At 44.2% G+C, this 23,029-nt stretch overlaps 1 pseudogene; it reads left to right on the top strand.

Moving 5' to 3' along the window:
- Nucleotides 1–11,743: 11,743 nt before the first annotated feature.
- On the top strand, nucleotides 11,744–20,355 carry LOC102118126 (pre-rRNA-processing protein TSR1 homolog pseudogene; annotated as a pseudogene).
- The last annotated feature ends 2,674 nt before the right edge of the window (nucleotides 20,356–23,029 follow it).

Here is a 23,029-nt window from a genome sequence, read left to right as displayed (position 1 = left end):
TGAAAATGTCACTTATACAGGTTTTGCCTTGTAAGAGTAAACCAATATTTACTCAGCATTTATTGTGTGTAAGGCTCTTTCAAATATGTAATCTTGTTTATTCATCAAAACCTATAAGAAAGCTACTATTTACCCTGTTTTACAGTTTAGAAGCCTGAGATTCTGAGAGTCCCGATAGAACTGCTTCATGATTGTTCTGCCAAGGTTTGAATCCAGGTACCCAGCGCTAGATCCAGTGCTTCTTCTCTTCATCTTGGTGCACCCTAAATTAAATTTGCCGTAGAATATTCTCAAGCATTGAAACATCGTATGTGAAATATTTAGCTGCAATATACAAAGAGCTACAGTAAAGGCAAAATTCACACCGTGAATCAGATATTTGAGGTTAAGGCATAAGCTTAAAATGCAGATAACCAGAGGCAGTGTGGGCAATGGTTAAACTCCACCTTGTTCTGCCCATCGGTGCTGGAGGTGATTATGGCCCCTCCTAGGGTCACTGCACACAGTTGTGCAAGTTGCATGCGAATTCACAGTATATATGAATGGTGCCCCCTACAGGTATCAGTGCAAATCCTCAAAAACTGTCCGCAGCAGTCCAACTTCCCTTTAGGTATCACTTGCAATTGTAATTATGAAATGCCAAAGTCTAATCTGTTTGGAAAGATAAACTCACCAAACTCTATATTCAGCAAATTTGCACTGTTATTCAAGGTCTGTTGAGGGGAGACAAAAGAAATTGTGGAGTTTTGCCCTTGTTGCCCATGGAGTGCAGTGGCACCATCTGGGCTCACTGCAGCCTCCACCTCCTGGGTTCAAGCAATTCTCCTGCCTCGGCCTTCTGAGTAGCTGGGACTGCAGGCATGCACTACCACGCCCGGCTAATGTTTTGTATTTTTAGTAGAGACAGGGTTTCATCATGTTGGCCAGGCTGGTCTCAAACTCCTGACCTCAAGTGATCCACCCGCTTTGGCCTCCCAAAGTGTAGGGATTACAGGCATGAGCCACCACTCCCAGCCAAAAATAGCTTTTCAGACTAATTTTAGCCTACAAATTATCTGTGATTTTGTTATTCTTAGGTAAGTTGGAGGGACTGAATAATAAGAGATATAGAAATGACCATCACTAAATGACTTATTCAAATGAACATTAAAGCCCAACACATCACTTTACAAACAAATCACACTCCTTGTCCCAGACCTAGAGCTCCAAATTCCCAAAACTCAAATCAATGTTTTTGTTGTTGTTGTTTGTTTGTTTTGGTTTGAGACAGAGTCTCACTCTGTCGCCCAGGCTGGAGTGCAGTGGCGTGATCTCGGCTCACTGCAACCTCCATCTCTTGGGTTCAAGCAATTCTCCTGCCTCAGCCTCCTGAGTAGCTGGGATTACAAGCATGTGCCACCACGTCTGGCTAATTTTCATATTTTTAGTAGAGATGGGGTTTTGCCATTTTGGCCAGGCCGGTCTCAAACTCCTGACCTCAGGTGATCTGCCCACCTCGGCCTCCCAAAGTGCTGGGATTACAGGTTGAGCCACCGTGCCCAGTCCAAAAATCAATGTTCTAAACTCATCCAAATCTCTGACACCAAGAAGAACTGAGGGAATTAGGTCATCATTGTCAGGGCTTTGCATTTACCTCCTGAAATTCAAGGCTAAAGAAACTGAACCAGGGTAATTCAATCTCTCGAACTTTATAGCAGATAATATCTTCCATGAAAATGGGAGTATGTGGCACCCGAACATCAGGGTTCCACTGAGAAGCAGATGGCACTCTTCAAATAGCATATTCTGAGGAGGATATACTTACAAAGCTGTAGGTGTAGAGGAGCCACAGAGATAGCGCTGTAACCTGCAGTTTAATAGTTAGTAGAACTGGGACTGACTGGGCCTAAAAAGAAGAGGAGAAGTTACCAAAGAAGAGACTATGCAGAGACCACACCTTGAGAAGAGCTGTGACCTTCCATAGATGCACACAGCAGTTCCAGGCAACCTAGCAGGCAGGGAGCTGGGGCAATCAAAATTTGACCCCATTAATCCCTTCCTTCTCATCTCGTCCTGGGATTCCTTCTTCACTGGACAAACCCAGAAGATGAAGACATGGAAACCCTTTATGGGTCCATATAGGCCAGTTTTTCTGAGCAGAAAGACAGATGCAAAAAGTGGGAGAATCGGGGAGGGGAGATGGAGGGACCAGGGACAAAAGGAGGCTGGCATAGCAGTTGAACTATCTTTAGAACAGAATCTGTCCCTCATGAATTTCTTCATCTGTCTCTGAACCTCTTTCCCATCTTTATGTATATGACCTGTTAGCAGACCTTTAGAGTTAAGTACTAAGTTTATTCTGCTTTTTTTATTTTTTCAATTTTGAGGACAGAGTTCTAAAGGCATCTCACAAATTCACTCTGCACTCAAGTCATTTCTCCATCAGCACATGGCCCTTGGGAAGATCATATTTGAAAAGGGGTATTTTTCAAAAGGGGTATTTCAAATACTTTCAAAATGTATACTCAAACAGATCATATTTCTTGCCATTTGGGGAAATAGGTGTGTGTAAGTACCTTCAACTCTTCCTAAATAAAGTGCTTTGAATCTGCATCCTGGATCTGAGGGGCAGCCTTGTTGGTAATTCCCTCCCCAGCTTACCCAGCAGGGCCACAAGACACAGGTGGTCTTGCACTGGAATCTTGGAAGAAAAGAGCAGTGATGCCCCGGGTTGAATGTTCTTACTCCACTGAATTGTTACTTGATTGCCCCCTAATTTCTTTCTAGAATTATATTTTAAGGCCTATTCTGTTATTCCATGAAGACCATGAGATAAAATGTTCAATTACCTCAGCTAAGGAGAACATTCCTGAGGCAGCAGTCTTTTCTCTACCCCAGCACATTCAGCAAGCCTTTGGCCTCTGAAAGGTTCTAGACTCCCCTAGAGGTTCAGTAACTCATCAACCTTCAAATTTCAAACCCTTAGAGTATGTGGGATCAGGGGCTAGAAGAAGGAGACTTAAGAAGCACATCCTCCACCAGCCTGGAGATGAATCCTATGCCTTTGTTTCTCTGTAAATTTGCCAGAGAGGTAAGACTGGAGTCAATAAATGGGCTAGAGACCGGAAGATAGCATTCTAGGAAATACCATAGTTCATCAAATCTAAGATGTCAACAATCTGTAAGGTACACCGTTATTATATGTGCCACTAAGAAAGAAAAAGAAAAAAAAAACACTGCCAATCAATGACACCAACTCCTTGCTTCTTTGAAATTTCTTTGATTTATTCCAAAGGATTTGGGAATTCCTACTTCCTTTAGTCACATTGCTCATCCTATTATAGGCAATCCTTTTGCACATATCTCAGTAACACATATAACACAGTTCCAACTACTTATCAGTATCTTCCTTTTTTAAGCCCCATAAAACCCTTTAAAAATATGGAATTTCCTCCATTCTGCCAAGACGGATATTTGCTTCACTGACATCAAAATTAAGCTTCGCTGCTCTGTTTCTTGCCTCTGTGTACATAATGACTTCATTCCAGAGCTGAATCATATTGTAAACCTACTGAAATACTTTAAACACCAGTGAGTAGTACCAACAACAAACATAACTCCATTAAAATGAGGACTCCATGACCAGCAATGAATGACCAAGTTCACACATGCACAAGAAAACACCCACAGATGCCAAGCCAGTAGCAAGAGTAAAACATCACCATTTGCAAATCTGATCCTGATTTCAGAAGTGCTAAAATATGTGTGTGGGGGGCACATCTTAGAAACACTAAAATATTATGAAAGTTAAAATATACCTGCATTTAGCTGGCTATTGCCCTAATAACCAGGGTACATTTTTAAAACATTTGATCTTAGAGAGTATATGGGTTGGGTCCCAGTAGGAAATAGATGTCACACACAGAAAGGGGTGATTTAAAATAATTTCAATGAAGAGACTATTTATCAAAGAGACTATTTATCAAAGAGACTATTTATCAGGATCGAGGGAAACCAGCAAGCACCTCTGGGCTAGAAATAGCAGAAAATTGCTACAATCCCTGCCCTGAAGATCTAAGAGGAAAGAGAGGTCACCTGGACCCAGAGAAACCAGCAATGTAGAGGAGTTCACCACAACAGTGGCTGTGGCTTTTGGTAGAGGAAGGTGGCTGGATAGGGAGGAAGCAGAAGGAATACATATCCTGACCTCTCAGTCAGTCTGTCCTCCAGTCTCCTGCGTTTGGCCACATCATCCAGCAGTCAGAAGGGATGTGGTCCCTGGAGGTCAACCCCAGCACAGACAGCAGGGTAGAGAACAAAAAAGAGGTGGAAGAAAATGTCCAACATTGATAGTTTTAGCTTAAAGTTTAGTATTCTATGGTGGCCTGCCATGAATGTTATGACCAAAGTATGTATTTCATAGCCCCTGGATGAAAATGATAACAACAGCAAGGACCTGGGAACTTGACTGCCCATTTGTCTGACTGTTGGATTAGATCCAAATTTGTGTTCTGAGAAACATCTAAACCCTACCTCTGGCTACTCCAGTTATATATAAAGATGACTGAGATAGAGGTAGGCAGGCAGGTAGGTAGAGAGACATAGACACACAAACACGATCTGACCTCACCTTGTAAGGCAGCTCCAAGTGGCTATGGCAAGAACAGCCAAAGTTAGAATAAGGAGGGCTCAATGGCTTCGAAGCCAGCTTTGCACGTAAATGAATACCAATAATAGGTAATGTGCCCTGAACTTGCTGTGTGCTGGACACTGGGCCAAGTGCATTATATTCAGGCCTCACTTAACCCTCACACAACCCTCTGAAGTAGGTACTAGGACTATTCCCACTATACAGAGGTTTAAGAAGAACAGCAAGCATGAATGTCTTCTAAAATAAACTGGATTAGATCACTTTCCTGCCTAAAGTGCTTTCTTCTGCACTTAGAAGAGACTCTAAAGTCCCCATCAGAGCCCACACAACTTCATGTGATGGGACTCCAGCCTGGCTCCCGGCTTCAGCTTCTCCTCGGACAACCTGTTTCACAGGCTCCAGCTGCACTGAGCCTCCTTCACTTCCTTGGGTGCTCCCAGCTCGTTCCCTCCTCAGTCCCTTTGCATAGGCTGTTCTTGGTTTTCAGATTGAATGCTCTGCTCCTGTTGTTGAAGGGCAGCCTTCTCATCTTCTATCAGCTCGATGGTCACCTCCTAGAGGCCTCCCCTGACCAACCCACCTGAAGTGGATTCATCCACCTGCATCCCCTGCCTTTTCCTCTCTTAGGCCCTTGTTTGCTTTCTTTGCAGCATTCCACCATGTGTGCAGGTGTGTATGTATGTGTGTGTCTCACTCCCAGTAGGATATGAGTGCCCGGAATGTAGGAAGTATATCTTGGTCCTCTTCCCAGCCCACCCCAGCATCACTCCTTCAGCCCCTCAGTGTGTCCTTTGAAATCTTTATTAAAATTTGCCATTCTTTTCTTTTCTTGCTACTTATTCTTAGACTGTTTCCCCGCAAGAACCAAAGTTCCTTTGTTCACCACCCTATCCTCAGCACTGGAAATTCTCCCTGGCAAGTTGATAGCGAAATTTGCCCAAGGTCTTGGGATCACTAAATGGGCAGGATCTGCACCCAGGCCCTCTTTCTCCAGAGCCCTCCCCCTGCTTCAGCTCGGGGGATTCTGTTCATGAGACTGCCTCACCCTGCAGGGAAGCAGGATACAAATGTCAGGTAGTCTGCCCATGTGGCCTGCCCCTATGGATGGGGAACAGCAGTCACACTTCTATCTCCAGTGTCCCCCAGCTGAGTTGGTGGAACTAACTAAAAAGGCACTGAGCCAAAAAAAGGAAAACCCTGCACCTTCTCTTCAACCCCAGCTATTCTAAGCTGCATGGAAACTGGGTATGTTTCTCCATTAGGCAGAAGGGGTGGCTCCTTTCAACATTAAAAAGACACAGACGGAGGCAGCATCATTACCCCAAGGCATCAGGCTCTGGTCTTCCTTCAGCTTTCCCTCCTTCCCAACATCATTAATTTCTTTCAATTTAACCACAAGAAGAAACAGGATGTATGAAGCCCCAAACAGCATGGTCTCCTTCTACTGGGGAATATCACCATTTCATTTGTATAATGTACTGAAGCTTTCACGTACATCCTTCCTCTGGTGCTGCCTTCTGCTTTTCTCTGCCTTTCTAACTCCTCCACCACTTTCTTTCTGCCAGGGAATTTGTTCAGTGTAAGCACGTGTGCACGTGTCTTTTAAAGCACAACTCTGGCTGCATTTCTAGCAAAGGAGGAAGAAGCCTTTATGGCCCAACTAATTCAACAGGATTCAATTACTCATGGAATATTTATTAAGTGGGAAGAAAGCAATGGTCCAACCATTTGTTATTAATCCCATGATCTGTCACCACAGAGGTCACTTTATCCTCAAATGCAGGAGTGGTTAATAACCAAAACTTGGAAACTGTTTTACAAAGAAGTCATAGACATACATCATTTATGCCTCATGATACAGATAGAAAATAGGCTTTGTGGAAGGGGGAAGATGACAAGCAGAGAAGTAGCACAGGGCACAGAGTTCCCTGAGCCCTCATTATCCCAAAAGCTTCGGCCAGGCATATGTAAGTCCCAAGCCCATGGTCAACTGTTTTGCATTCTTTTATGAAATGTTCAGCCAGGTGCCCACCACAAGAGGAGACAGAGGTGAGTGTCAAGAAAACAAAGTGTATTATACTCACAGGTCCTAGAGACAGGAGCTACAACAGGCCACTCAGGGCCACGAGGAAAGACACCCGGGTGGTCAGGAAGCAGAAGATAGAAGCAAGTAAAAGGTTTATGCTAGAGTCTTTATTGAAGTTTCCATAGGAAAGACAAACTAGGATTGGCTAGTTTGAATAATTTCAGCAAGCTGAAAGCTATAAGTGTGCCCCTAGTTGCCCGGTACCTGGCCCTGGGATGATTAAGGCAGAAGAATATTGCTTCCTGGGGTGTATGGACCAGATAGAGGAGATGAGGCCCTGGATTGGGCAATTTGAATACCTAGAGCATGCTCCCAGATGAGCCCTTTGCTGTATCCCAGAATGGGCCAGCAGTGGGAGGGACAGCCTATCCTGAGATGGAAACAGGTTTTTGTTTTTTGGGGATTTCTTTGCTTTTCGAGATGGAGTCTTGCTCTGTTGCCCAGGTTAGAGTGCAGTGGCACAATCTCGGCTCACTGCAACCTCCGCCTCCTGGGTTCAAGCAATTATCCTGCCTCAGTCTCCTGAGTAACTGAGATTACAGGTGTGTGCCACCACTTCCAGCTAATCTTTGGATTTTTAGTAGAGATGGGGTTTCACCATGTTGGCCAGGCTGGTCCCGAACTCCTGACCTCATGATCCACCCACCTTGGCCTCCCAAAGTGCTGGGATTATAGGCATAAGCCACCGTGCCCAGCTGGAAACATTTTTTAAGATGCCAAAGCATATTAGTATACAGACATTTTAAATATATATACAATACATGTGATGATTAATTTTATGTGTCATCGTGCCTGGGCCATGGAATGCCCAGATTGCTGATTAAACTTTATTTTTTTTAGATGAAGTCTCGCTCTGTTGCCCAGTCTGGAGTGCAGTGGCACAATCTGGGCTCGCTGCAACCTCCACCTCCCAGGTTTAAGCTATTCTTCTGGCTCAGCCACTGAAGTAGCTGGGACTACAGGCATGCTCCACCACACCTGGTTAATTTTTATATTTTTAGTAGAAACAGGGTTTTGCCATGTTGGCCAGGCTGGTCTCAAACTCCTGACCTCAAATGATCAACCCACCTTGGCATCCTATAGTGTCAGAATTACAAGCATGAGCCACCACACCCAGCCTGATCCAACATTATTTCTTAGTGTGTCTATGAGGGTGTTTCTGGAAGAGATGAGCATTTGAATTGGTGGAATAAGAAAGCAGATGGCCCTCCCCAATGTGGGTGGGCATGATGCAATCTGTAGAGGGACCAAACAGAAGAAAAAGGCAGAGGAAGGTCCCATTCACTCTCTGTCTGACTGCTTGAGCTTGAATATTGAATATTGATATTCTCTGCCTTTGCCGCTTTTTGTTCTCAGGTCTTCAGACCCAGACTGGAATCTACACCCTGATCAATGCAATACATTGATAGGTATAATAGAGCTCGCCAGCATCAAGTTCCAAACATTTTTGGGGACAAGGACAGGAAATATCTATATAGCTATAATACTGGGTGCTCTCTTGTCAAGGAAGTGTCCTTATTGGAAATGGAGCCTCTGGAGCCCAGGGCTGGAATCAGCCTGTTCTTTAATCAAGCTAATGCAGACCCACTGAGCCAGCTGTCTGCTAATTTACTGAAAGATCAAAAGAAATGAACCCCTAGGGCCACCACATTTTTCTCTCCTCAGAGGTGGAACAGTAATCTCCTGGGAAACGGGGCCTGAAGCTATTGAGTGCACTGGAGAAGCAACCAAACGAGAATGAATCATCCACCAACTCTTCAATCTCAGAACACCGTCGCTGCTTGGTTTGGGATTACTGGTATTTGGGGTTTGACCTGAATCCCAGGCTGATTGCAGAAATGTGGGAAACTTAATCCACATGAATGAAGGATTGAATCCATGGAAGGGACTATGATCTGGGACTCCTGAAAAGGGTGACAGAGGTATCTACCTAGCACTTGAACTAGTCCCTTATAGGTACAGAGGATTCAAAGACCAAACTGGAAATGTGGATCTGGGAATGGGATTCAAAGACCGAACTGGAGATGTGGATCTGGGAATGGGAAGGAGGCAGGAGGAAGGGAGGGAGGAACACCTTTCAGGCAGTGTACATGGTATGAAGATGAAGAGGCAAAAAGGAGTCCTGGTACTCGGTCATCAGAAAAGCAATTTCTTTCCTCCAACCCTTTTGTAGATTAAATATTTAATATGTGCAAACATAATATTAAAACAAATGTCTAAGGTAAAATGAAACACTCCCCACTACCTCTACCATGTTAAATGAAGTAACACCTCTACAATGGCCAGCACCATGACTGCATGCATCAATGCCCTCTAGAGATCAGCTTCTGCCCCGCCCCTTCTCCTTCTTCCCTTTTCTGATTCTCCCCTGCCCCTGCCCTCACATCCACCTCTATCCACACCAAACCTCTTGTTAATCAGCCAGTACCATTCATAGTGATGCAGAATCTCCTGTTATGGATTGAATGCTTGGGTTCCCCAAAAAGTTGTATGTGGAAGCCCTAACCCCTAATGTGACAGTATTTCACATGGAGCCTTTGGGAGGCCATTTGGTTTAGATGAGGTCATGAGGATGAAATTCTCATGGGGTTAATGTCCTTATAAGAAGAGAAAGAGATGGGAGCTCACTCCCTCTCTGCCATGTGGGAACGCAGCAAGAAGGTGGCTATAGAAGGAGACTATCTGCAAGCCAGGAAGAGAGCCCTTGCCAAAATCCAACCATGCTGGCACCCTGATCTCAGATCTCCACTCTTCAGAGTTGTGAGAAATACATATCTATTATCTAAGCCACTGCATATATGGCCTTTTGTTATGGCAGCTGAGCTGACCAAGACACCCTCAAACTTCCTGCAAGAACAAAACCCTTAACTCCAAAATGGAGGAAAATGTACCTTTGATAAAATTTTCCTGGGCCACGAAGATTAGCAATATGTGTCTCCTTTAATAAATTAAACCAGACTATCTAAAACTCACATTTCCCAGAACACCAGGATCTCTGTAAACTTATGATCCGAGAAGTCAAGACCCTCACCCACACAGACTACCAATATTTCTCAAAATGCTGCTCCTTGACCACTTTTATCAGAAGTAACTCAGAGTGCCTGTTATAAAAATCAGACATCTGTTACTGTATACCTGTATACTGTATACCTGTCACATTGAAAGCGATTGTCAAGATCCTAGAAGTCTGTATTTTACCAAGCTCCATAAGGGCATTCTTATGAACAGTAGTATATGAAAACCACTAACAGATATACTGGTCACTACCACCCCCATTGAAACCACCTTTGCAAAATTATGATGGTAAGAGAAATCTGACATAGCTGACTCCATCTTGCTTCTAACCTCCAGGCTGTCCTTGTTCATTCCTGGACAATAGACCAAGCTAACTTTGGAAGGAATTTAGTTTATAATTTACCTTAAAGCAAGGATGACAATAGCTATTCCCAAAACTACCCCCTTCTTGTTGGGAACGGAAACTGCCTGTGTAAAACTAAAGGAAGGCCACAAGATTAGAATTATGGGAGGGGCCAGAACTCCGCTAAAAGTGGGCATACTTAAACAATAACCAGCCATCGTTCGAAGAGGTCACAAGATTTGTAACTTCCCTAATTGCCCCTATAGATAACATCACTAGAGTGTTACCTAAGATGGGTCTTTTGATATTTTCTTTCAGGCCTTTGCATTCTGGTGACCAGCTGACTCTACCTGGACTGGTGAGTCATGACTCAACCGGTCCTGAGGCCTCCACCCAGAAGCTGACTCAGTGCAAGAGGACCATTTTCCCACCCCATGATCCCCAACCAATCAGCATTTTCCATTCCCTACCCTTCTTCCTGCCAAACTGTCTTTGAAAAACCCTAGCCTCTGACCTTTTAGGGAAGCTGTTCTGAGTAACAGACTCCCATCGTTCTGGCTTGGCTAGCTCTGCATTTAGTAAGCTCTTTCTCTACTGAAACAGCACTGTCTCAGTGAATAGACTCTATTTGTACAGCAGGCAAGAAGAACTCACTGGGCAATTACGCTATCCTTTCCTGAATATCCTACTACAGACTGGGACTCAGATAGCCATAGAGAACGTTCTCTAAACCTTTGCACTGAAAAACATGGTCTGTGCAGTGCAGCACTGCGTCACTAGGGACCTTGTTAGAAATGTAGAATTTCAGGCCCTAGTCCAGACCTACTGCCTCACAGTGCATTTTTCCATTAGAGTTTGAAAGTAGTGCTCTTCTCCTGAGAACCTAGGCTGCCTCCAAGAGTCCAGTGAACACCTTCAGGGTTTGCCAAGATGTTCCTACTGTCAAGATTTCAAAATCAAGTTAAAACTGAGAGAAAAACCAAGGTGAGTGTAGAGTGATTCCCTTTGGTGCCTACTCTCAAACGAGAAGCTAACAATGAACAGTTAGAAAGGAAAGTAGTGTTTTCATGGCCAGGGTGACAAGCCTTGTCATTAAACCTCTCAGATGCCCATTTTACTTTCATGGTAGAGACTGCAAGTTGTCCCCTTCTAACCCAATTCCTCTGCTTTCTTCATAATAGAATCCCTTGTATTTCACTAGTGCTTAATGTCCAAAATAGAGACCACATTACTAGCCTTCCCTGAAAGTGGGATGTCTATGTGTAAGTTTTAGCCAATGCTATAAAAGCAAAGGTACTTCTTGCAACTTCTAGGAAGTGTCCTTGTAAGAATAGAATATGGCTGGGCGTGGTGGCTCACACCTATAATCCCAGCACTTTGGGAAGCGAAGACAGGCAGATTGCTTGAGCTCAGGAGTTCGAGACCAGCCTGGGCAACATGTCAAAACCTATCAATACTAAAAATACGAAAATTAGCTAGGCATGGTGGCACATGCCTGTAGTCCCAGCTACTCAGGAGGCTGAGGTGAGAGGTCACCTGAGCCCAGGAGAGGTCAAGACTGCTGTGAGTCGTGATTATGGCACGAGACTCCAGCCTGGGTAACAGAGCAAGGCCGTGTCTCAAAAAATGAAATGTATCTTTCTTTCCTCCTTGCTAGAATGTAGACATGATGGCTGGAGCTCAAGCAACCACCTTGGGCTATGAGGTAGAGAAGCCACAAGATGAAAAAGGTGGCTCCTGACAATGTCAAGAACAGGATACTTTCCTCTGAACTTCTTCAATTTCTATTTTGTTTATGCCATTTTATTTGGGGTTTGCCTTCATTCTCAGCTGAACCAATCCCTAACTGATATGCATCCCTTTTATACCATAACATGGGTCAGGCAACATCAGCTGCGTGATACTTGTGTCCTCAAAAAGACTGAGCATCTTGACCAAAAGAAAGAGTTCCATCATTCCGGGAGATTTAGTATAATTCTAGGTGACTATGTCTCCCACAAAGTAGTAAATGAAAAGGCACGCAGGAAAGGGGTAAGGAGCAGATTTTAAAGATCTGGCCAGGTGCAGTGGCTCACGCTGGTAATCCCAGCACTTTGGGAGGCCGAGGCGGGTGGATCACCTGAGGTCAGGAGTTCAAGACCAGCCTGGGTAACATGGTGAAACACCATCTCTACTAAAAATACAAAAAATTAGCTGGGCGTGGTGCTGCATGCCTGTAATCCCAGCTACTGGGGAGGCTGAGACAGGAAAACCACTTGAACCTGGGATGCAGAGGTTGCAGTGAGCCGAGATTGTGCCATTGCACTCCAGCATGGGCAACAAGAGTGAAACTCTGTCTCAAAAAAGAAAAAAATCTACCCTATTCTTCTACATAGTACATAGGGCTATGTTTAGCCTTTCTGTTGCCATAGATACTCCAGAAAGAACTTCATTAACCCTCCTGAAGCTCTTACCAAGATTTCTTTCTGCTTGCAGCTGGGAATTCTAACCTATTTTCTCTTATTGCAATTCAGACAAGTCTTTCTTCATCATCTTCAAGTGGAAAAAGAAGTACAGGAATTGTCTGCTACAAACAGCATTTCAATATAAAATCCTCTGTTTTCTCCATTACACAAACTCTTATTTCAGGTCATACTATGTGCAAGTCACTGTGGTAGGCTTGGAGTAGAGTGACATCTTTCTGAAAGCTGTTTTTGATTACTGTTTTTGTCTCTAAAAGCCAAAGCCCTGACTCCAGGCAACAGGCCAATTATTCCAAAGCCAGAGTTTGGACCTTGATCTTAAAAACATTACTCAGGGATTAGACCCTTCTGTAAATCAGAAAAATGTGATTGTTGGGTTTAGGGTTTGGGGATACATAATTACCTCTCTTCTGTTGCCCCTCAAACTCCTACATGACACTCTTATAAATTACCCTTCTTCAATAATTCAGGATAAATTCTCCAAATGGATCTATTCATATTCTCTCTCTCTCCCTCACCCCCCACCCCTCTCTCTCACCTCCCAAGATAAGGATACACAATAAAGAACTTAGTGCATTTCCTGGCTCATTGTAGCTCTTCAATAAATTGTACCCTAATCTGACTTCCTTCGGTTTTATGCTTTATATTCTGTATTCTCTCTTGCACCTTACCATTTAACAAATATTTTTAAGAGTAGGAATTATTACTCTTTTGTTACTTTTTGTTATTTTTTGTTACTTTTTCTATTTGATTTCCTAACATTACTGCAAATCACCAATTATATATATTGATCTTCAGGAGGTTTGTCCAGAAAGCACCATAATTCAAAATACGAGGCAATCCTTGTATGATGAACATTTATCATTGCCATATGTTCCTATGGTTACATCTGAATGTGGACGCGCCTCTTCTGAAACCGTTGCAAGAAATCACTTCAACTAAGTCAGACCATGAAACCATGAATATCTGTACCAGAAGCAACTGGAAGGCTGGCCAGCTTCCCCAGGGCTGTGGTTTGGGTTAAAAGGGAGAAATCCAACTGACACCTTGTTAATGGGGTGTGAAACTGGGATGCTTGTGCTAACCAGGAGTCAACCTCCTTCCCAGACCCAAGCAAATGGAGCTGCCTTTTACACAGCTTGCCTCACCAATTCCCTGGCAGCTAATGAAATATTTTTATTTAAAAGGGCTTTTACCGAGCCAATAGATGTGGTTGCTGTCAAGCATCCACAGGATAATAGGAAATAGCAGTAACTAAGTGGGGCACCCTGCGTTCAGCGAATCCAAAATTATTCCCCAGGGCCAGGCCCACCTCCTGCTTTCTGGGTGGACTGCCTTGGAGTAGACCAGCTCTTACACCTGAAACTTGACCCCCCCTACTTTACAGCCTGGGGCAGCTAGGCACATAAGCTAGTAACACAAGAAGTCTCCATTAAAATCCTGAAGGTAGAATTTCAGTGCATGTCCCCATAACTAAAAGGAACAACTGGGGTGATTTTCTGAAGGCAACCCTTAGTATAAACAATTTAGACACACTTGACAGCATGTTCACTTATGAGAAATTCTCTTACTCGTTTCCTTTTTACAGTTCTGAAGTTATATGCACAAAAAGAAACAGAGCTTTTTCCATTCATCTGGTTTGATGTATTAGTTTTTTCTTATTCATTCTCACAACATCCTGTTGGGCCTACGCTGCTAAGAAAGTCTCTTACATATTTGGGGTGTGTGGGGAGGGGGCAGGACACTGGAAAGGGAGGATGTAGAGAAGCTTGTGATGAATTTTAACAGGAAACGTCTTTAACAAATGAAACCTCTCTTCCCTTGCCTAGTTCTGAAATGCCTCTGGCTTGAAAATTCCCCATATGCTCGTTATTTATGTACACCACGCAAACTCTAAACAAAGAACTCCATTCTTGATCCCCCCCACACAGCCTGGAGCAGCTAGGAAATTTTCCACCAGAGAGATATAGGGGGATCCGGAGCAGAAGCACACCAAGGGTCATTGTACGAGCCGTTACTGGCAAAAGTCAAATATAAAGCTGAGGGACAATGTGGAGTAGATCCACCTGCCACGGAAAAGTTTGTTTATTTCCAGTAAGTCCAAACCTTCAAGTTGGTGCCTGTATTAGTTTGCTATGGCTGCTATAACAAAGTACCACAAAGTGGTGGGTTAAAATAGCAGGAATTCCCTGTTTCATAGTTCTGGAGTTCTGGAGGTTAGAATGCGGTGAGGAAGAATGTGTTCTCTCTCCTAGCTTCTGGTGGTGTGTTGGCAATCCTCAGTATCTCTTGGCTTGTAGAAGCATTGCCCTCAACTCTGCCTTCATCTGAACATGGCATTCTCCCTGGGTGCATGTGTCTGCATCCAAATTTCACCTCCCCCTATCTCCCTTTTTTTTTTTTTTTTTTGAGACAGAGTCTTGCTCTGTCGTCCAGGCTGCAGTAGCGCAATCTCGGTTCACTGCAAGCTCCACCTCCCAGGTTCGTGCCATTCTCCTGCCTCAGCCTCCTGAGTAGCTGGGACTATAGGCACCCACCACCACGCCCGGCTAATTTTTTTTGTATTTTTAGTAGAGATGGGGTTTCACCATCTTAGCCAGGATGGTCTCGATCTCCTGACCTCGTGATCTGCCCACCTCAGCCTCCCATAGTGCTGGGATTACAGACGTGAGTCACCACACCCGGCCCAAATTCCCCCTTTTTTTAAGGATACCAGTCACGGCAGATGAGGGCCCACCTTAACTAATAACATCTGCAAAAATCCTATTTCCAAATAAGGTTACATTCACTGCTGCTAAGGGTTAGGACTTCAACACATAAATTGTAGGGGACACAACTCAACCTATAACAGTGTCCAACATGAAACATCCTGACAACAAAGCTGACAGCCCTGCCTGGGGCAGCCAGTGGGAGGATCACAGATAGGTCTTTCCAAAAAAAAAAAATGGCCAGGCATGGTGGCTCACGCCTGTAATCCCAGCACTTTGGGAAGCCAAGGCAGGCGGATCACCTGAGGTCAGGAGTTCAAGACCAGTTCAAGTCTGAAACCCCGTCTCTACTAAAAATGCAAAAATTAGTCGGGCGTGGTGATACATGCCTGTAGTTCCAGCTACTTGGGAGGCTGAGGCAGGAGAATTGCTTGAAACCAAGAGGCAGAGTTTGCTATGAGCCGAGATGGTGCCACTTCACTCCAGCCTGCTGGGCGACAGAGCTAGACTCCATCTCAAAAAATGAACGTTAAAAAAAAGTGGTCATCCTGGGCTTCAAAGGGCAGTTTTCTGAGCCACAGAAATTCTCAAGGAAGAGCTAACACCTGAAAGATTCTCTTTGAGAATGAGGAATGAGACCATTCAAGACAGAGTGGTCCTGCCTGCGCCCTCTGGTTCTTCATTTTCCTGCTTTTCTTTCAGCAAACAGCTGGGCAAAAATCTCACTAAATCTGATGAGAGCAGTGTGACCGCTCAGCCTTTGCTTCCCCTACTCAGAACCGACCTTTTCTGTTGCTTCCCCTTAGACATTAATGGAAGGAGAGAAGTAAGAGATGGGGCATTAATCACCAGCCTTCAACCTCCAGTCTTAATTCAACTTTGTTCCCCCTTGAAATATTTCCTTCCTGTTTCCCTTCTGCCCCTCTCTCTTCCACCCCAAAAACCAAGAATACCATCCATGGGAAATTTTAAGGAAAACAGTAGAGTGAAAAAGTGAAACTTCTGCAGTCAGCAACGTGTTTGACGTTCCCGAGTCCTCTCTCTCTCCTGGATTCCAAAGCCCATGAGCCCCTGCTTGTGGTGGCCAGTACGGGCATTCTTTAATTCTGATTTTGATTGAACTTTGTCAGGCCTCAAGGGAGTAGGCAAGAACTGCTGTGTAGAATTGTTTTCCAATCATTTGTTTATGTGTTGGTCGTGTAATATTTGCTCCCTTCAAAGTATCTGTGCCATCTCTCTGCCACACAGTGGAAAAGGAGGCTCCAGGGAGAGCAGGTGGATGAGCCACTGCCAGGGCTGAGACAGAGGTGCTGGTCTTTTCCCTCCTTGGCCATGCCCAAGTCAACTTTCATCACTGAATGGGGCTGTTGGGTTGGTCTCTCCCATCATTACTGCCCCTAAGGATAGTCCTGACCTGCAGCTTATACCTGCTCCCGATTCTGTCCCTCCTGTGCCATTTTAACCACACCCTTGGTCCAGACTGTCACCTCCTGACTGAATTGCTGTTATCACCTCCGTGTCAGAGGGAGTGCAGGGCTTGTTCTCTGACGTCCCAGCCCCCTGCTCCCGTAAAACTTCTATTTTACTCAACTTACAGTTAGCACCTACCCAACGGATAAGAAATTAGATGATCAGTCAGTGCCGAGCTTATGAAAACCAGTCGACACTTTTTCCAGGCCGCCGTATACCCTCAGCATCTACAGGCCCTGGGAGGGTGGAATGCTTTGCAATAGCAGTTAAAAATCAGCCCCGGGGACACTGAGGGCTGTTTGGTAAATTCGTGTTCGTTTTTAGGATACCTGTTCCCTGTTACAATTTAGCTCCAGACTCCAAAGTCTGTTTAGTTGCAGTCTAATGTGTGAATTTAGAGATACCAGTTTAAGATAGTAGGTGTTATTTTTATTTATTTACCAAATATAGTATTCACCATTCACCTAAACTATTCCATGTGCTTTACAAATATTAAATCACTTAAGTCAGCACAACTATATGAGATAGGTACAAGCATTGTGATTCTTGTTTTAAAGGTGAGGAACAAGACACCCAAAAAGGTTTAGTAGCTTGCCTAAAGGCACTCAGCTAGTAACCAGCAGAGCTGGGATTCAAACATTGCTAGTCTAATCCAGAGTCTGAACTGCTAACCACTGCACTGAGGACCGATGATAACTATACTATGTCAATGGAGCAAAAAACGAGAGGAAATTAAGTTGCCGCTGAAAGGGGAACCACCTGTATGAAAACTCACTTGTTTCTCTGTGAGGTATTTACTGCACTTAAACACAACCTTTCTCTAGCTCAACTGGGCTGGCCAGAGATTAGACAAAACAGTAAATTTTGGCACGGAAGGATAGTTATGGTTATCAAAAAGGGATGCATCCACTCGATTGGTGGTACTTGAGAGAGTACTGGATCTCCGAGTGCTGCTGGGCTAGACTATATTTCCTCTTACTGCTAAGAACGTTCATTCTTTCCCTGGTCTTCTATATGGGAATTCTAACATGGCAAACACACACACACACAAAAAAAGAAAGCTTGTACAAATTTTATTAAAGGGTATTATTTTAACTCTGGAAAGAAAAACAATATCCAAATCTTCCACATTTTATTCTTTAATTTTTAATTATTTTATTGTATATATTTATGGAGTACAATGTTTTCCACTCATTTGTTGGTGTGTTTGTTGTGTATTATTTGCTCCCTTCAAAGTATCTGTGCCATCCCTCTGCTATACAGTGGAAAAGGAGGCAATGTGATGTTTTGATCTATGCATACGTTATAGAAGGATTAAATCTAACTGGTTAACATATGCATTGCCTCACTAATTTACCATGTTTTTGTGATGAGAACATTAAAACTCTATTTTAGCAATTTTGGAATATGCAATACATTATTGGCTGGGTGTGGTGGCTCATGTCTGTAATCCCAGCACTTTGGGAGGCCAAGGTGGGACAATCACTTGAGTCCAGGAGTTCAAGACCAGCCTGGACAACATAGTGTTGTCCCCGACTTTACAAAAAAAAAAATTAAAGAATAAAATAAAATAAATACAATGGGCTGACTCTGTACACGTGAGTTGCAGCATGGCAGCCCACCACTCCAGCCCACTCAAGCCGCAGAATAAAGCTCATAAAAGTGGGTGGCATCAGGGTTGGGGATCTGCACAGCAGGATGGCAAGGGCTGTCTAGCACTGAACACCCTAAGCAAGAAGGTGAGAAAAGAACTCAGCAGAGTAGACCAGAGGCATCCTGCCAGCCAGCTCCAAAAGCAGAAGAAGGAGGCGGTTCTGGCAGAGAAGAGACAGCTGGGAAGCAAGGATGGCCCTCCTCATTAGCACTAGCTGTCCAGGGATTATCTGGTCTCCCACTGAAGAAACAAATAGATGCCAGAAAGAAGCTAAGTAAAGCAGTGGAGAAGCACTTTCTGGATGACAAACTCCTCTCGTTAGACACTCAACAGGAGACAGGGATGCTGGTTAGGCAGTTGGCTAACCAGAAGCAACGGCATCTTGCTTTTTGAGATCAGCAGGCCTACCTATTTGACCATACTGCTGATTTTGTTTCTAGTGAAGAGAATAACTTGGTGGGCACCTTGGAAATTTCAGGCTATGTTTGTGGGCAGACTCTGAATGTAAATAGGTTGCTGCATATCACTGGACGTGGTGATTTCCAGATGAAACACATAGATGCCCCCATGGACCCTTTCCCTTTAAATCCTAGAGTAATTAAATCCCAAAAGGACCCAGACATGGCAATAGAGATTTGTGCCATGGATACTGTCGATGATATGGAAGAAGACCTTAAAGTCCTAATGAAGGCAGACCCTGCTAGACAGGAATCCTGACAAACAGGTTATCCCAGATCCAAGGCAGGGGGAGTAAACCTGGCCCAATGAGGAGGAGTTGAGTGAGACAAAGGATTTCTTGAAGGGAGTTTCTAAAGTGGTAAAGAATATGATGATATAGAACATGAGGATTTTGTGGAGGAGGAATCTCAGGAAGAAAGTGTGAAGATGAAGAAGAGAAGGAATGTGAAACTATGACTACAAGGGAGTCTGTGCATGATGATCTCTATGATGAGAAAGTGGATGAAGAAGCTGAGGCAAAAACGTTGGAGAAATGTAAACAAGAAAGACTGGAAGAGATGTTTCCAGATAAAGTGGACACCTCCCCTTATGCGGCTGCTAGAATTCAATTTCAGAAATACAAAGGCCTCAAGAGCTTCCGGACATCTCCATGGGAACCTAAGGAAAAATCTTCCTCAAGATTATGCTTGAATATTTCAGTTGCAGAACTTTACTACTAGTAGGAAAAGCATCTTTAAAGAGATTGAAGAAAAAGAGGTTGAAGGAGCTGATTTTGGCTGGTATGTCACACTTCATGTCTTTGAAGTCCTTGTCTCAGGGGTTGAGTGCTTCAGGCAAGGAGCACCCTTGACTGCATTTTCTTCACTACCTCATGAACAGAAGATGTCAGTATTGAATATGGTGGTGAGGCATGACCCTGGCAGCACTGACTCTGTGAAAGCTAAGGAGGAGCTCATATTCCACTGTCGATCCAGGCACTGCCAAGCCTCACCTTTATTCTCTCAGCACGCTGCAGCAGACAAACCTAAATTTCAGAGATTCCTGACTGCTGACATGGCCCTGGCGGTGACGGTATATCTGCCAATCACTTTTCCTCATTCATCTTTGCTGCTTTTCAAGCAGGAAAACAATGGAATGCACAATCTCATTGCTACAGGCCATCTTTTGTTGGTGGATCCAAACAGAATGGTCATTAAGAGAGTTGTCCTGAGTGGTCATCCTTTCAAAATTTGTACTAAGATGGCAGTGGTATGTTCTTCAATAGAAAGGATGTGCAGTGTTTTAAACCGGTGAAATTGAGAACAAAGTGGGGCCGCAGAGGACACATCCAGGAGCCTTTAGGTACCCATGGCCACATGAAGTGCAGCTTTGATGGGAAGCTAAAATCTCAGAACGCAGAACTGATGAACCTCTACAAACGAGTTTTCACCAAATGGACTTATGATCCAAGTGTACCAGAACCAGCATCCCAGCATCTTGAGTGAAAAGTGAGATTTCTTCAACAGTACCTCAGGTGGGCATGGAGTAATGGATTTAAAGAGATTCTGTCTTACTGGTGCCAGTCAGCACTCCAGGGATAGGAGTCACAAGTTGTGACTGGGCAAAGTTGATTTTCTGCGTCAGCCTGTCAGTCTGCTGCGCCATTTTGTGAGACATTTTTTTTGGCCTTAACAAAATGTCTCAGCTAAGTATGGAAGTTTTTCTACTACTTAATCCAAAAAGCTATTAAATCTTACTGAAATAAAAATAAATGCATAAACACAATGTATTATTAATAACTGTGCTCACCGTGTTGTACAATAGATCACTAAAGGATATTCCCCCAGTGTCGTTGAAACTTTGTACCCTTTGACCACATTTCCTTTTCAACTTAGTCACTGACTTGCTGATGTTTGGCTTTGACAGCAATGTGTTTCCAGAATGCGTTTCCATTCCTGCCTCAGAGCAGGGAGGGCAGTGAGGCTTGCTTCTTTTGCTTTTAAGTTGATTCTTTCCTCTGAGGGAGGGAGCCCGTCATCCTTACGTTCCTCATCTGCTGGGATAGCACTCCAAAGTCACCCTCACCATTTGGCAAATCCAGATTCTGTCAGATGTGCCCACGCGTTTGTTGTTTCTCAACAAATGGAAGAACTACGGTGATTACTGCTGCTCAGTAAATTAAACTTAACAACCTAGTTTATTCCAGCAGGTTCCCGGTAAACAGCGCTGCAGCTGAAAAGGCTTATCCTGTTTATGTTAACATGAAATATCCCGGGTTGAAGCTCCCAGAGCAGGGCAGAGGCTGCACTCCCTGAATGTGAGCTGTTTGAAGGGCTTTCTGTTTTGACAAATGGTGTTTAGATAAGAAAGCCACTGTTGATGTGATGTTTTGTATCAACTTTGAGCTTTTGACGTAGATGGAGGTTGTTCTATTTCAATATATGCCAGGCCTTCTTAAAGAGGCAAATCATCGCTCTGTGTAATGGTTGGAAGTCCCCCATTGGCAAACCCTCCATACGCGGCATGACCTTCTTGAGTCGCTGTTTCCGCATCAGGTTTCTCAAGCTCAGCACTATCACCACAGGACTGAGTCATGCTTTGTTGTGGGCCGTCCAGTGCATTGCAGGATGCTTAGCAGCAACCTGACCTCTACCCATTAAATGCCAGTAGCACCCTCCCACAAGTCCTGACAATCAAAACTGCCTACAGACATTGCCAAATGTCCTCTGGGGAGGGGAGAAAACCACCCTCCACCCACTCACCTGCATTGAGAACTACTACTCAAAGTTAAAAACAACATTCTTTTTATGAAGGCCAGGAAGGACAGGACAGTTTGTAGAACATTCAGGTACTCTCAAAGCATCCTCAGATTGGTCTCTTCTTTCATCCATGTCCACAGGGAATCTGACATTGAAACTAGAAAACACAAATATTTAAAAGACATTACCAGAGTCTCACTAAAAATACAAAAAGTTAGCCGGGCACGGTGGCAGGCGCCTTTAGTCCCAGCTATTCAGGAGGCTGAGGCAGGAGAATGGCATGAACCCGGGAGGTGGAGCTTGTAGTGAGCAGAGATCGTGCCACTGCACTCCAGCCTGGGCAACAGAGCAAGACTCTGTCTCAAAAAAAAAAAAGACATTACCAGAAAAATTAAAATCATCCAGTGAGTATTCAGTATAAGTGTTCTTTATGTGCCCCCAACGTGGTCTCCTGCCTAGATTCTTTAAAAGCTTTCTGTCCCATCAGCCTTAAAAAGGAGGGAGGCCGGGCGTGGTGGCTCAAGCCTGTAATCCCAGCACTTTGGGAGGCCGAGACGGGCGGATCACGAGGTCAGGAGATCGAGACCATCCTGGCTAACACGGTGAAACCCCGTCTCTACTAAAAAATACAGAAAACTAGCCGGGCGCGGTGGCGGGCGCCTGTAGTCCCAACTACTCGGGAGGCTGAGGCAGGAGAATGGCGTGAACCCGGGAGGCGGAGCTTGCCGTGAGCTGAGATCTGGCCACTGCACTCCAGCCTGGGCAACACAGTGAGACTCCGTCTCAAAAAAAAAAAAAAAAAAAAAAAAAGGAGGGAGGCCAGTCATGGTGGCTCACGTCTATACTCCCAACACTTTGGGAAGCCAAGGCAGGAGGATCACTTGATCCCAGGAGTTCGAGACCGGCCTGGTCAATATAGTGAGACCTTGTCACTACAAAAAATTAAAAAATTAGTCAAGCATGGTGGCACACATCTGTAGTCCCAGCTACTCGGGCGACTGAGTTGGGAGGATGGCTTGAGCCTGAGAGATGGAGGTTGCATGAGCTGTGATCATGCCACTGCATTCCAGCCGGGAAAAAAGCAAGGCCCTGTCTGGAAATAAATAAATAGTAAAGAAATCATGTCACATGCTACAATATAGATGAACCTTGAAGACATTATTCTAAGTAAAATAAGCCAGGCAGAAAATGACAAATACTGTGTGATTCCACTTACATAAGGTCCCTAGAGTATTCAAATTCAGAGACACAAGAATAGAAGGGTGGTTCCCAGGAGCTGAGGGAAGAGGGATGTGGGGAGTTGTTGTTCAATGGACACAGAGTTCCAGTTTCGCAAGATGAAAAGAGTTCTAGAGATTGGTTGCATGACAATACGAATGTAACGAACACTACTGAACTATATATTCAGAAATGGTTAAGATGGTAAATTTTACCTTATGTGTTTTTACCACAATAAAAAAAAAC

This window comes from Macaca fascicularis, chromosome 6, assembly GCF_037993035.2.
Source record: "Macaca fascicularis isolate 582-1 chromosome 6, T2T-MFA8v1.1".
In the NCBI taxonomy this organism is placed as follows: domain Eukaryota; kingdom Metazoa; phylum Chordata; class Mammalia; order Primates; family Cercopithecidae; genus Macaca; species Macaca fascicularis.
The sequence above is the reverse complement of the archived record's forward strand: the minus strand, read 5'-3'. Positions and strand labels throughout refer to the sequence as shown.